This window comes from Leptidea sinapis, chromosome 27 (assembly GCF_905404315.1).
Source record: "Leptidea sinapis chromosome 27, ilLepSina1.1, whole genome shotgun sequence".
Taxonomy (NCBI): Eukaryota; Metazoa; Arthropoda; class Insecta; order Lepidoptera; family Pieridae; genus Leptidea; species Leptidea sinapis.
Genome location: NC_066291.1, coordinates 3,662,729 through 3,675,936, shown reverse-complemented (window position 1 = coordinate 3,675,936; position 13,208 = coordinate 3,662,729).

The following is a 13,208-nucleotide window of genomic DNA, read 5'->3' as shown; positions in this document are numbered from 1 at the left end:
CTCGACTCTTGACGACAGCGGAAAAACACTGCCGACCATCCCGCGGTGTCAGTGCTTTATGCCTGAAGTACAGTTCAGACCGAAAACTGTTAGGCGAGCTCTGTTTTCGTTGGAAGTCAGGAAGTCGAGCGGGCTGGTTGACATTTCTCCAATCGTGCTTAGAACGTGTGCCCCTGAGTTGACGCCGGTGCTAACGCGTTTATTCCAGCACTCTTATTCCAAAGGCGTAGTCCCTGACTCATGGAAGGATAGGTGGCAGCTATTGAAAGCAAGGAGGAAGGCCTGACACTTCCCTTAAAGCCTCGCCTAATATCGGAATACTGGGTCTCGAAATCTCGAGCGATTCCCAATTTCGTGACCATCTGGAACCACCATTTGCTTCGAAGAAACTGGGCGTTATTAATAGGGCACGGCAATACTTGAAGCCGGCCCACATTCGAGCGCTCTGCAAAACGCAGGTCCGGCCACACATGCAGTATTGCTGTCATCTCTGGTCTGGCGCACCCCAATATCAGCTCGACCCAATTGACCGCGTGCAACTTAGAGCAGCTCGAATTCTCGGGGACACAGTGCTCTGTGAACGGCTGGGTCACTTGGCGTTGCGTAGAGATGTGGCTTCATTGTGTGTCTTCTACCGCATTTAACACGGGGAGTGTTCCGAAGAGCTGTTTAACCTGATTCCTGCCGCCAAATTCCACTTTCGCACGACACGCCACAAGTTAGGATATCATCCATCCCCACCATATGGATGTGTGGCGGTCCTCCACAGTGCGGTTTTCAAGAAACTTTCGTCCATGTACTACAAAGCTGTTGAATGAACTTCCTTGTGCGGTGTTTCCGGGACGATACCACATGGTTACCTTCAAAAAAAGCGCTATTCCAAGAAATCGCGCATAATTTCTTTTCGGCTTATATTAAGCTTATAATATTTTTACAAAAAATAATTATACATCTACAGAATATGAGAAGAAAATTTCGTGACATTTCTAGTATTTATAGACAGTGGGGAAAAAATCACCAAAATACCTCTTACTTTTACAGTTGGAGCCATGCTAATCATTCAATCTAGATAAAAATTGTACGAAAATTTAGTAATTGTACACCAATACTATTTAACAAGACATAGTTTTGTATAGAAAATTGTAATTGTAATAAATTAATAATGCTTCTACTTTTGAATGAAAACTATATACTGTGCTATGGCGATCTTGTGCGAGAGAGGTAACTCCGCTCGATTCCTCGAGTCTATTGGCTCGGTCCCCAGCCGTAAGGATAAGTGATCAACTCCACCGAGGCTAATATAAGTATGTGCGCGCGTGATGCTGGAATTCAGCAGCAGGAATCTGTCAACTAGCTCTTGGGAATACCCCTCATGATAAATGCAGACTTCATACAAATTGATGTCTTCACGAAAGGCCAACGCAAATAATAGTTTATGAGCGTGGCGCAATAGTTAGAACCATTAACCTCACCACTCTGCCCCTGGTTCGATAAATGCCTGCCACGTGCCAATGACTTTGCTGTTTTTGAATTCATATGTATATTAATATGATACTTTATGAGGTTGGCAATATGATTCCTTAGATAATTTATACGCCTAGATAGTGTTTCGCTGCTAGACAATAAATGAAAACAGGCCAGGTTTATTACTTTAGTGTGCGTGACAAGCTACGTCTTACACTTGCGATTTGTATGTCACTTTGTGTTAGTGTGCGTGCATTGCTGGAAATAGAGGTTAACAGTCAACATCAATTTTCCTCGACTTTTTCACAGCTGTCACAGTATATCTAAGGACTTAAGGATCTTAAGGTGACACAGACAATTTAGTTTGATAAGAAGATTTAAGAGGAGTGTATTCATATGATTTTTGTCGCTCAATTAAAGCACCTTCCAAAAACTTAAATACGGTGTTCGACGTTTCATTATAATATTAAAACTACCAAAGTAGTTTTAATATGGATTATACACTCTAATACTATATACACTATAATAGTGGGGGGTTGGCGGTTTCAATCGGACCCTAATTCTGAATCTGAATATACTGGCACTGAAAATTAGAAAAAATCAAAAGATCATATTGATTTTGATCAATGTTAACAACAAAAAAAAAGTCTAGACCCTTACTAATCCTTCTCAATAGTGATTTATTTATTCAAGTATTAATATCTTACTATATTATCCTTATTTTTAAGCCTTTTCCTTTTATCTCGCTGAAGGTATTAAAATTCACCTCTGGATTATTGCCTGAATTAGTTTTGGGCGTTCAGCGTTAGTTTGGGCGAAGTCCCTCGCTTCAGTCAGTAACTCTATACAGCCCTAAGCACTTTACAAATTAACCACTCAGAGAAACTCCAACAAAATAAACGACTCTACTAAGAGTAACTCTGTTTTCAGGGTCCAGTATTAAACTATTTACCTTCGAAAGACAATACTTCAAATTTCCTTTGTGTATCCAGTATGTATCCAAACTAATATTATAAATGGGAATGTAAGTTTGTTTGTTACGCTTTCACGCCTAAAACACCGAAACGATTTTGATAAAATTTAGTACAGAGATAGACTAGAGCTTGAAGAAGGACATAGGCTACCTTTTATTGCAAAAAAATAAATGGAGCGCTTGAAATATGGGATGGCAGTCAGTATGGAAATTCGTCATTATCGAAGATAAAACTAAACAATTTGTTATGTTTTTTTTAAAGTGATAACCCTCACTTCTAGGATTAATAAACAAATAAAATTTGAAAAACAAAATATTATGAACGATGCGGGATTCGAACCCACGACCTCCGGTGTTCCGTGCCGGTGCTCTAAGCCACTGAGCTACGGTTAGCTCAGTGGTTTTGTTTTACAAATTTTATATGAAGATAAAACTAGGTAACTTTGTATTTAGGCACTTTATTAGAAATGATTTGTAAATATTTGTTCGAGATTTTTTTAAACATTTGACCTAGATGGGGTAAATTAGGAGATTGAAGTTCAGAGCAAAATACTATTAAAAAGACCGTCAACAATGACAAGGGAGATGCACTGTATCATAGAAGAGCGCTGCTGGCAGCGGAGAGCAGTTTGTATGTGTAATATTTGATAAGTATGCTAAAAAATGAAAATAAAATGCTCAAAGTAACTATTCAACGCGGACGGAGCCGCGGGTAAAAGCTAGTATTCTATTAAATATGTCCTGGTCTGGCACCCATAGTACAGGAAATACCTATTTAGGGATAGTACAATAATAGATATTATTGGAAAATGTGCGTAAATGATATAATCTATTCAATGAATAAATATGAACGCGCGCGCTTCGTTTATCATTGTTACTCTCCGTGAATTCATTTGCTTGGCTGGAGTTCAGGAAATTGGTCATTTTTGGCAGAACACGTTCTGAATTCAGCTGCCAAGTTAGTTAAGATTATTTGAGAAAACCAACCAATGTATTTATGTGACTCAATGTGACTCGAATAAGCAATAAGATTCAATTCTAGTAATTATATCAGTGTATTGTTTGGAATTCACAATACAATAAAAATTTTCAAATAAAATCGAAATAATTCACAAGTATTATTGAAATGAAAAAAAGGAGATAAAATCTCCTGACTCGCGACACCCTTACGAGACGCTTCATCGCCTCCCAACAAACAATAGTTGCCATGGTGATTTCAGTTATTATTTGAATATGGGACTTTGTTGTCTACTAAATTACTACGTTGTACAAATCGTCCAGAACTTAAACATGAAATTATAACACACGTCACAGACCATTGCTATCTCATTTACATACTCTATCTACGGGTGATAGTAATTCATTTATGTAAGTATCTATCCCTGTGGTAATTAATGTCTTTCATAGCGGTTGAAATCATATGTCATACTAGCAACATGTACCAGTACTTCATATGCAGTTTAGAGTTTCATGCACAATGCACATCTCACAAAATTATTATACAAGTGCTGACCCGTTGTTGTTCTAAATTTATGGATGCAAGTTGATTTTTCTGAGAGATAAACTTTTTAATATAATATAATTTAACTATTATTTTATAATTCTAGAATATTGTATTTAACCACATAAATGCTAGTACTTTTAATTATCATAAATAAAGCAATTCGTGCTAAATTATTCACAAATAATTTCAAAAAATTAAAAAATACACAACGTTAAAGTCCAAGTTTTCACTCCTGCCCGTACTCCCGGAGCGCAACCCGTATTTTTTTCTGTTTCATTTAACTTAATGAAAAGTTTGCTATTAAGATTGCAACTTTACTAAAACGGTTATTAGTTATCAGATAATTGTCAGTTCTCCTATAATTTTAGTTTCAAACATTTATGTCATACAGAAGTAGAGTAAAACAAATAAAAATCTCTGAGAATATTTCACTGAAAGTATTCTTTTCCTTCAAAGACATTATTGGCCAACTTAAACTATGGAGAAGCAGGCTTTGCAAACGATAGAACTTATTCAGATTTGTGGTTACGAGTTTCTTGACGCTTACTTTCAGAACTTTATTCAACTGAAGTTATAGTAATTTTGGCGATTATTAAATAAAAAATAAATTAAGTACGCTATTGACTCAGATTTGTAGAAGTCTCCCAGCAATAGATATAGATAAAACACCGCTCAAGGAAGCTCATTCCACAGCTTTGCAGTACGTGGAAGAAAGCTCCTTGAAAACCGCACTGTAGAGGACCGGACACAGATTGTGGGAATGATATCCTAATTTATGGCGTGTCGAGTGAAGGTGGAATTCGGCGGCAGGCATCAGGTGAAACAGCTCTTCGGAATACTCCCCGTGATAAATGTATTGTGATCCAGCCGTTTACAGAGCACTGGGTCCCCGACAATTCATTAGCTCTGCGTAGCACGCGGTCAAGTGGATCGAGCTGATACTAGGGTGCACCAGACCAGAGATGACACTTATACCCCATACGTGCCCGGACCTGCGTTTTGTAGAGCGCTTGAATGTCTAAACTTAATCTAAACAGTTTGTTATTTTAAAATGATATCTCTTACTTTTGGAGTTAAATATACAAATTAAAAATGTACCAAATTTTATGGAGGATGATGGCCGGCGCCTCTCGCGATCTGTCAGAGCGCTCCTACCAAATGAGGCAACGGTACGAGTGACGCATCGATGTCTTCTTCAACTCTCTGGTTGTGGCTTCATCTACAGGATTGACCTTACAGTTGATAACCTGCTTAATCCCAATAATTACATATAAGGAAATTAAACTTGAGATTTCCCCTTTTCAAATCTAAGCAGTTTGTTATGTTAAAGTGAATCCTCACTTCCAGGATAAAATAACGATTCTCGCATCGTCCACAAATGTTGGTACAAATTAAATTTGTATTCACTCAACCTATTTCAGAGTACTTGTTTAATAGACTGTAAATAGACTTTCGTTACAGCATTTTAATCTGCGCAAGAGATGAAAGAATAAGCTTAGTCAGGCTATCTGACTTTGTCTGCGTAATTTTCACTCTTGTTGCAATTATCCCCATTGAACTCTTAAAAGGTATTATAAATTTATTTCTATTATTATTTGTGAAACTTACTTTCCTATTTAATTGTTAATATAAAATGTTGCTGTGCCCCTGCAGGGCGTTACATATTGTGTACTTTTGTATTCTACCACCATTTAGTATAAGTGTGTTTTGAAATAAAATAATTTTGAATTCGATTCGGATGTGTGTGTTATTAGTGAAAGTTGCTAATTTCACATTTTATACAGACACTTCAATTTTATTTACACGTTTATATAAAAGTACTCCGAAATTACATAAAAATACAAACTATAATAACTTTTGTTTTGAAATAAACGTATAAATCAATCAAATTCTTTATTTACGTATAAACATGGTATGTTACGATGGTACAATGGTTTCAGATGTTTCGCCAGGTTTAACTAGGCATGCACATTAATTTAATACAATATATGGTATAAGTAATTAAACACAACAAAATAAATTGTCTGTATGTCAGTAGCAATAAAATATTAACATAATAATAAAATAATTAATACATATTGTTTAAATAAAGGATTGCTTTTAAGCTATACTCATTAAGTAATGAATGCTCTCAGTCTGATGGAGAAGTAAAAATTACATCTGACCATTTTAAAAACTTGAAGAAATTAAACTATATTGGATATAGTAGAATTGTTCCATTCGAAAAAAGTAATTTTGGAATCAATTTGGGCGTCATTCTTGTAATAAAACTTTATGTATACTTCATACAAACTTATTTAAAGTACCCAATAAAAATTGTGGGCAATTAAACAAATAGGTACTTTAAAGTAATGGTACACTCAAGACGAATTTTAAATGTACACCACAATTATTATTACAACAATTACAACTATCAGCGTTTTGTTTTTGTTTCTATTTTCGTGTCTTAATTATATTTAAAGAAATAGATTGAGAGAGACACATTGTCTTCAAAAATTTCCTTTATAATTAACTAGCTGCCCGGTCAGACTTCGTTCTGTGAAAAGTTAATAGTAAAACTTTAATAAATATATTGTAATTACCGTGTGATACCGCTGTTTATATCTTAAAAATAAACTAACGATAACATCTAGTCTTATATAAAGAAGAGTACTTTGACGTCAATTTATCTGTCAATTCTAATACCGACCTCAATCTCAAAGGTCAATATAGTTTTCAAATTGAGTTTGTGGATATTTACATACGATTTATTTCGTCATTCAATAACGCTAGAGCTAACACCAAGATCGAGTTTCAATTACTTCACAACAATAATAATATTAGATACTGTTAAAATGATAACACTGAGGGAAGTTATGACTGTGAGCAGTTAATACATTATCAATCTTTGACCAGTCTTAAATAAAATAAAGCCCTAAAACTTTATATTCAAATATAAATAACAAATGCCAATCGGCAAACGTGTTATGCCATATGCAATGAAATGTCATTGACTTAATTATTTGTATTGAAAATAAATAGGTATTTATAAGTAAAAATAATAGTAGTTAAGAAAAAACAAATAAAAACACGCTTTTTATAGAAAACCAAACTAAAAAATGGAAAATTTATTTTGGAATTTAAAATTAACAACAATTTTTGCCTCATAGACGATAGATGAATATTATATAAATTAACAAAAATCTTATTTTTCAAATTGAAATATGGAATAGTTTTATCGAATTAATATGTTGTCATTGGTTCTTGATAAATCTAAGAATTTTGAACGAAATCTGGCCGTTTAAAGTGGGTCTAAATCGCGCCCAAATGAGTAAGTTACAAACAAACATATACAGGTGTAGCTAATAAAAAGAGTGTAAGAAATATAGGTTCCGGATAAGAAATCATATTAAAACCATAAATTATATGAAAACATCATCTCTAAAACATGCTACATCTATGGTACTCGTATAAGTATTATTCTGATCGGTTTAGTAGGTTTCACAGTATATCCATAAAAACGTCTGGCCATTTATTAGTGTAGATATATTTAAATAAAACACTTTTGAAAACATTAAAACGCGAATAATTGTAAGTGTTTTTACATTAGTTTTGCGTAAAATATTACATTTTTTATTATTATTTTAGTAGACCCAATATTTCGTGAACTTTCCAGATCATGTTTTCAGGGGGACTGACTTTTAATCCTTTCAAAAGTGTTTTATTGAAATGTGTAACACTCGCGTTAATGGAAGAAAATACAGTGTAGATATATCTTTATGCAAAATCTTCCCATCTTCCTCAATTTATATAATTATTTCTAAAGCTTAACGTCAGCGCCGTTGTGGCACCTATAGTGGAGCCTGTGCAAAGAAGCCTCCCACTGGTTAATGCCCTTAGTCGCCCTTTGCCACTGAGACCATAGAAGACTAAGTTCGATGGCCTCAATACAGCTTTCCAAGGTCTCAAAATGAATATGAACAAGACGAAGATCATATCAAATGTCCATGTCGCACCTACTCCTGTAACAATTGCGAACTGTACTCTCGAAATTGTTGACGAGTACGTCTACCTTGGACAAACAATCCAGTTACGCAGATCCAATTTCGTGAAAGAGTTCACTCGTCGAAACCAGCTCGGATGGGCAGTGTTCAGGAAGCTCCGTAAAATCTTCTCGTCCAAAATACCATAGTAAGTCGCAAGAAGTATTGTATTTGGATTTGGAAGGCACCATAGGTGGGGGAAATTACTGGGCTTATGAGACCGACGCTCAGATCTATAAAGCGTATTGAGACTGCTTAGACTTTACTTGGGTAAAATTTTAGCTGAGTGTGATAAAATGAGAACGTGAGTATTACATTGGGCTATCTTAGCTTACGCTCAGCATAATTTCAGCTGTCAAATTACTATAAACACGAAATCAAAGATTATGCTCAGCTTACACTCAGCTAAGTGTGTTACGTAAGTTAAGTATGAGTAAAGTCTAAGTACCTACTATAGAACTCAGCCTTAACATCTTATGGCTGAAATCCACGAGCGCAATTATATGCCGCAGTTATGATCCATTGCATTACTAACATGATGAAATGTGCAAGGCGTCTTGCTCACCTTTTTACTTTTTCTAATAAAAAAACGCAACTTAAAAAACACACGACGGTTATATTGTGAGTTCTATTCCTATATTATCTCACTCTAAAGTATTAGAGCATTAATAAAAGAAAAACTGTGACACAAATGTATTGAAAGATCAATTTTTTCATACATGTAGGTCAAAAGTAACAATTATGAATGTCACAGCTATCCTATTTACCACTTCTGTACATCTTTAATGAGAAGAAGTTAACTTGTCTCTACTCTAAAAATCATTATTTACAGTGTCATAATTTTACAAATTATTTTAATATTTTAGTTGTAATACTCTCTAACACAACCTTCTTTATACAATTTTATACCTCCTGAAATTCCCCGCCCAACTTCCTTTAAATGTCTCCTCTCCCTAGTTTTCACTCCTTTTGTATATATTTTGTGTAAATATATTAAAATAAATAAGATTAAGTTGTAAATAGCACTAAGTACTTATATCAAATAATTTAAGTAATTATATTTGTGTTTGTCTATAGTCCTAACAGCATGTATATTTGTTTCAGGTATAAGAAAATAAAACTTGTTTCAATCTTAAGCACCGATCACTACCATTAAAATTAGTAAAAGAATACTCTAAGCTTGGTGGTCTACCTTAACGTGATATTGGCAAACTTGTGGTATACCTTCCACAGGAGCCATAGTAGGAAGAATAAAATAGAATAGTAATACTCTCAATAAATAACGTTTACGACAGTTAAATTATAACAATGTGCCTCATAATATTTTTGTAAGCACAAACTACTTATAATGAAATTAGCATAATACAAAAATAAGGTTTGTTTACTAAATCACTACATTTTATAAAACACAGTCCTATGCCACGTCTGAGTGTCTGTCTGTTCGCGATAAACTCAAAAACTACTCCACTGATTTTCATGATGTTTTCATCAATGGATAGCCTGATTTCCGAGGAAGGTTTTAGTATTATAACAATAACGAAATTTGTTGGAGGTATTGGAAAAAAATTAAACCATCTGGGAGGTAACAACGAAAACGCTATTGCTTTGAGACTTAACAAGATAATGTATGGTGGAATTGTGTACCTTATACTGTGCTACAGAAAAGTCAGCGATGGCATAAAATGTCTATCTCTTAAAAGTATCATACTATATTCAATTCAATACTTTATGATTGGCAATTTTAAAGCGGTAATGTTAAAGCTGTTTAGACAGATAGTATATTAATCCATATCATTTAATTACTACATATTATTGAATCATTGATATTTTTTTTCTTTTGACAGAACAGCGGATCTGTCTGCTGAACTGTCTCGCTAAAACTCAAGAGCGGCTGGACCGATTTGACTAATTTTGGTCTTGAATTATTTGTGGAAGTCCATAGAAGCTTTAAAAGGTGAATAAATATGAAAATGCTCGGGATTAAATAAATAGAACGATTTTGATTTTTCTTTTATGTGTCTCCCGTCGTTCAGAAATCAAATTAAAATAATAGTTTAAAATGAATAACATATTAGAATTTTTAAATCTTTCTCACTTTCTCAGGAGGTAAAAAATAAACTTATTTTTAAGTAACTCTAGTAGGTAAATTAAGTACAGTTGTTAAAATTGTAATTAATAATTGATAAATCTTAAGTTTTGTTCAAAACCAAAATTTCTGAACTTAACCGCACCAACAAAACGAAACAAAAAGTTTATCAAAAAGCTTTGAATTGATTAACAGACTGTATCATAACTGTGTGTGTCTATAAATATCAAATTTAAACCTTATAACTAGCCAGTAGAATAGCCAGAATTTTCCTGAAAAGGAAAATTCTGTTTTTTAAGTAAGGAAAATCGTGTGTTAATGTGTTTGTAATTAAGCAAAAGTAATAATAAAATTTCATTCGTACCGATTTTTTTATTTGTTTTTATAAAAAAATAATCCTTTTCTTTGTTTTAAGTTTATTTTATACAAAAGTTTAGGTATTTTATTTATTGATTGAGGCAGTACGAAGTCTGCCGGTTCAGCTAGTTTTTTTTTTATGATAATAAGGGACGAGACGAGCAGGACGTTCAGCTGATGGTAATTGATACGCCATGCCCATCACAATGCAGTGCCGCCTAGGATTCTCAAAAAACCCAAAAATTCTGAGCGGCACTACAATTGCGCTCGTCACCTTGAGACATTAGATGTTAAGCCTCATTTGCTCAGTAATTTCACTATCTACGGCGCCCTTCAGACCGAAACACAGTAATGCTTACACATTACTGCTTCACGGCAGAAATAGGCGCCGTTGTGGTACCCATAATCTAGCCGGCATCCTGTGCAAAAGGAGCCTCCCACTGGTATATTATAGTATTGTATAGTATACTAGTATATTATAAAAAAGCATTATTTACCTTCCTACAGCAACATACATTGAAGCAATATTAGACAAAGCAACAATAGAACACGATAACGCCACGTCTAAACAATATACCAAACAAATGTTAATACAAAAAGAATGGCTAATATATACGTTGTTGGATCTTTGATTCCGTGGTTTCATACAATCGGAATATTTGAACATGACTTAAATGCTCTCAAAGCCTGTTACGTTATGGTCTCGGGAGCATTTGAGCCGATTAGATGGAGTTTAAATATGTATACGCGTCCTTGACTATTTATATTTTTTGTACATTTCACATATCACCGCCACCCACATTCTCTTGCAACACCAGAGGATTGACAGGAGCGTTGCCGATCTTTAAGGAATGTGTACGCGCTTTTTTTGAAGGTACGGTATGGAAAAAAGGTCCTTGAAAATCGCACTGTGGAGGACCACCACACATCCAGATGGTGGAGACGGTTTCCTAATTTGTGGCGTATCGAGCGAGGGTGGAATCCAGCGGCAGGAATCAGGTGAAAAAGCTATTCGCTGGTATTGAATAATACCATGTAAAACGGCCTACAAAAACTATGCATGAATTTCAGAATATTTAAGGTAATATAAAGTTAATAACAAAGTATTTTGGTTATATCCTGACATGCGGGTTAGAAAACATATAAAACACATCTGCATAGATCATGACACTCTCGATTCCTTTATCGCACTTGCCTTAGGCTCACTCATGTAATTGCACCTCGAGCGTATTGAGCAATATAACACACATGTCGTATCATGTACTATGTTCTATAACGAGTGGTCGCTCAGATGTTGAAATTCAACCATAAATAATTTAATTTTTAAGTTTGAACTTTTCTATGGTTTATGTGTCATATTGCACAAAGCATCCTAAAGGTTATTTTATGATTAAATATAATAAATACCGTCACTTTCTTTTTCATTTTGACAGTCAAAGATAGCATGTGATATAATGCAACATTAACTTTAAGGATGCTTTAACTAGCGCAAAGACTTTTAAGTATGTGTGTCATTCAAGCAGTAGTGTGTGTAATATTTATAAGGCATTTTGTAAAAAAATAGGTGCACTTGTTCTCCATAATATAAACTTTAACAGTGTTAAATTTCACAATAACTCGATCGTTATTTTTTTTAAAAAGGCGTACTAATTAATATATAGATTTAAAGTCATGTTTATTTTAAGGTTATACATAAATCAACATACACTTTTTTTTCAACAACTATAATTGACATTAAGCATTCAATTTAAGCAAAATGTGGACTTTTAGCCATATCTGATAATCATTTTACGCTAAGGCTCCGTCTAAAATCATTTTATATGAACATTTGGGAGAGTGAATCTCACAAAGCCACGTTATCAAAAATGAGGGCTCTGAATCAAGTCTTGATATAATTATGCCGTTCATTTTCTTTAGAGATTTTTTTTTAAACGATAGATAAAGATGACAATGGACGCGTCTTCCTCAAAGCACTATGTTGTCTTCAAATCACTTGAACAATTGTGGTGTTTTAAAGAAGTTTAGATAACGTTTTGTTGTACAGAAATTTCATGATAACTGAGTTTCTTAAGTGAGCTAATATAGGTGTACGATATATATAATATATAAGTATCATATTTTTTTAGTCTTTAACCTATTTAGAATCTTAATTAAAGGCATCAACTTTTGATGGCACTTGTCAAAGTCGAAATATTTTGAAAATGGTGAATTCATTGTTCGGCGAAAAGTGTTATTTCTAAGAAAAATTGTGGTAATTGTGTTAGAATTTTCTATTGTTAATAATTTTGATATGTTATTTAAGGTTATGACGACATGTTTGGACAAAATTAAGCAATATTTATCACAATTACAAGCAAATGGTTAAATAATGGAAGAAATCAGCTTATTATGTATAATGTCTATAGTTTCTTAAAAACTTGGGATGGTGTTTATTTTTTATTTTTCTGATGATGTTTACTATCTATCCTATCATCCCGTTACGGCTTGACGTTGAATTTTGGGACATCCTGTATATCCTATATTATTTTTACTTATTGCCTTAAGTCAAGTTATAAATAAATCTCCCACACCTTCAATCTACCTGGAAGAGATTGCTGAATAACGATAAGGTCATCAATAACTATTATTTTGTACAAACTATATTAAATAAGTTAAGTACATTAAAGAATTTTCTTTTATTCAATTATTCATTCATATAGTTTTCCTACTTTCCCCTGGAACATATTTCAGTTATATTATATGACGAGGAAAGAACCTCTGTATTGTTTTTAAAAGGTGTGACGTCATTACTGTTGACATCAT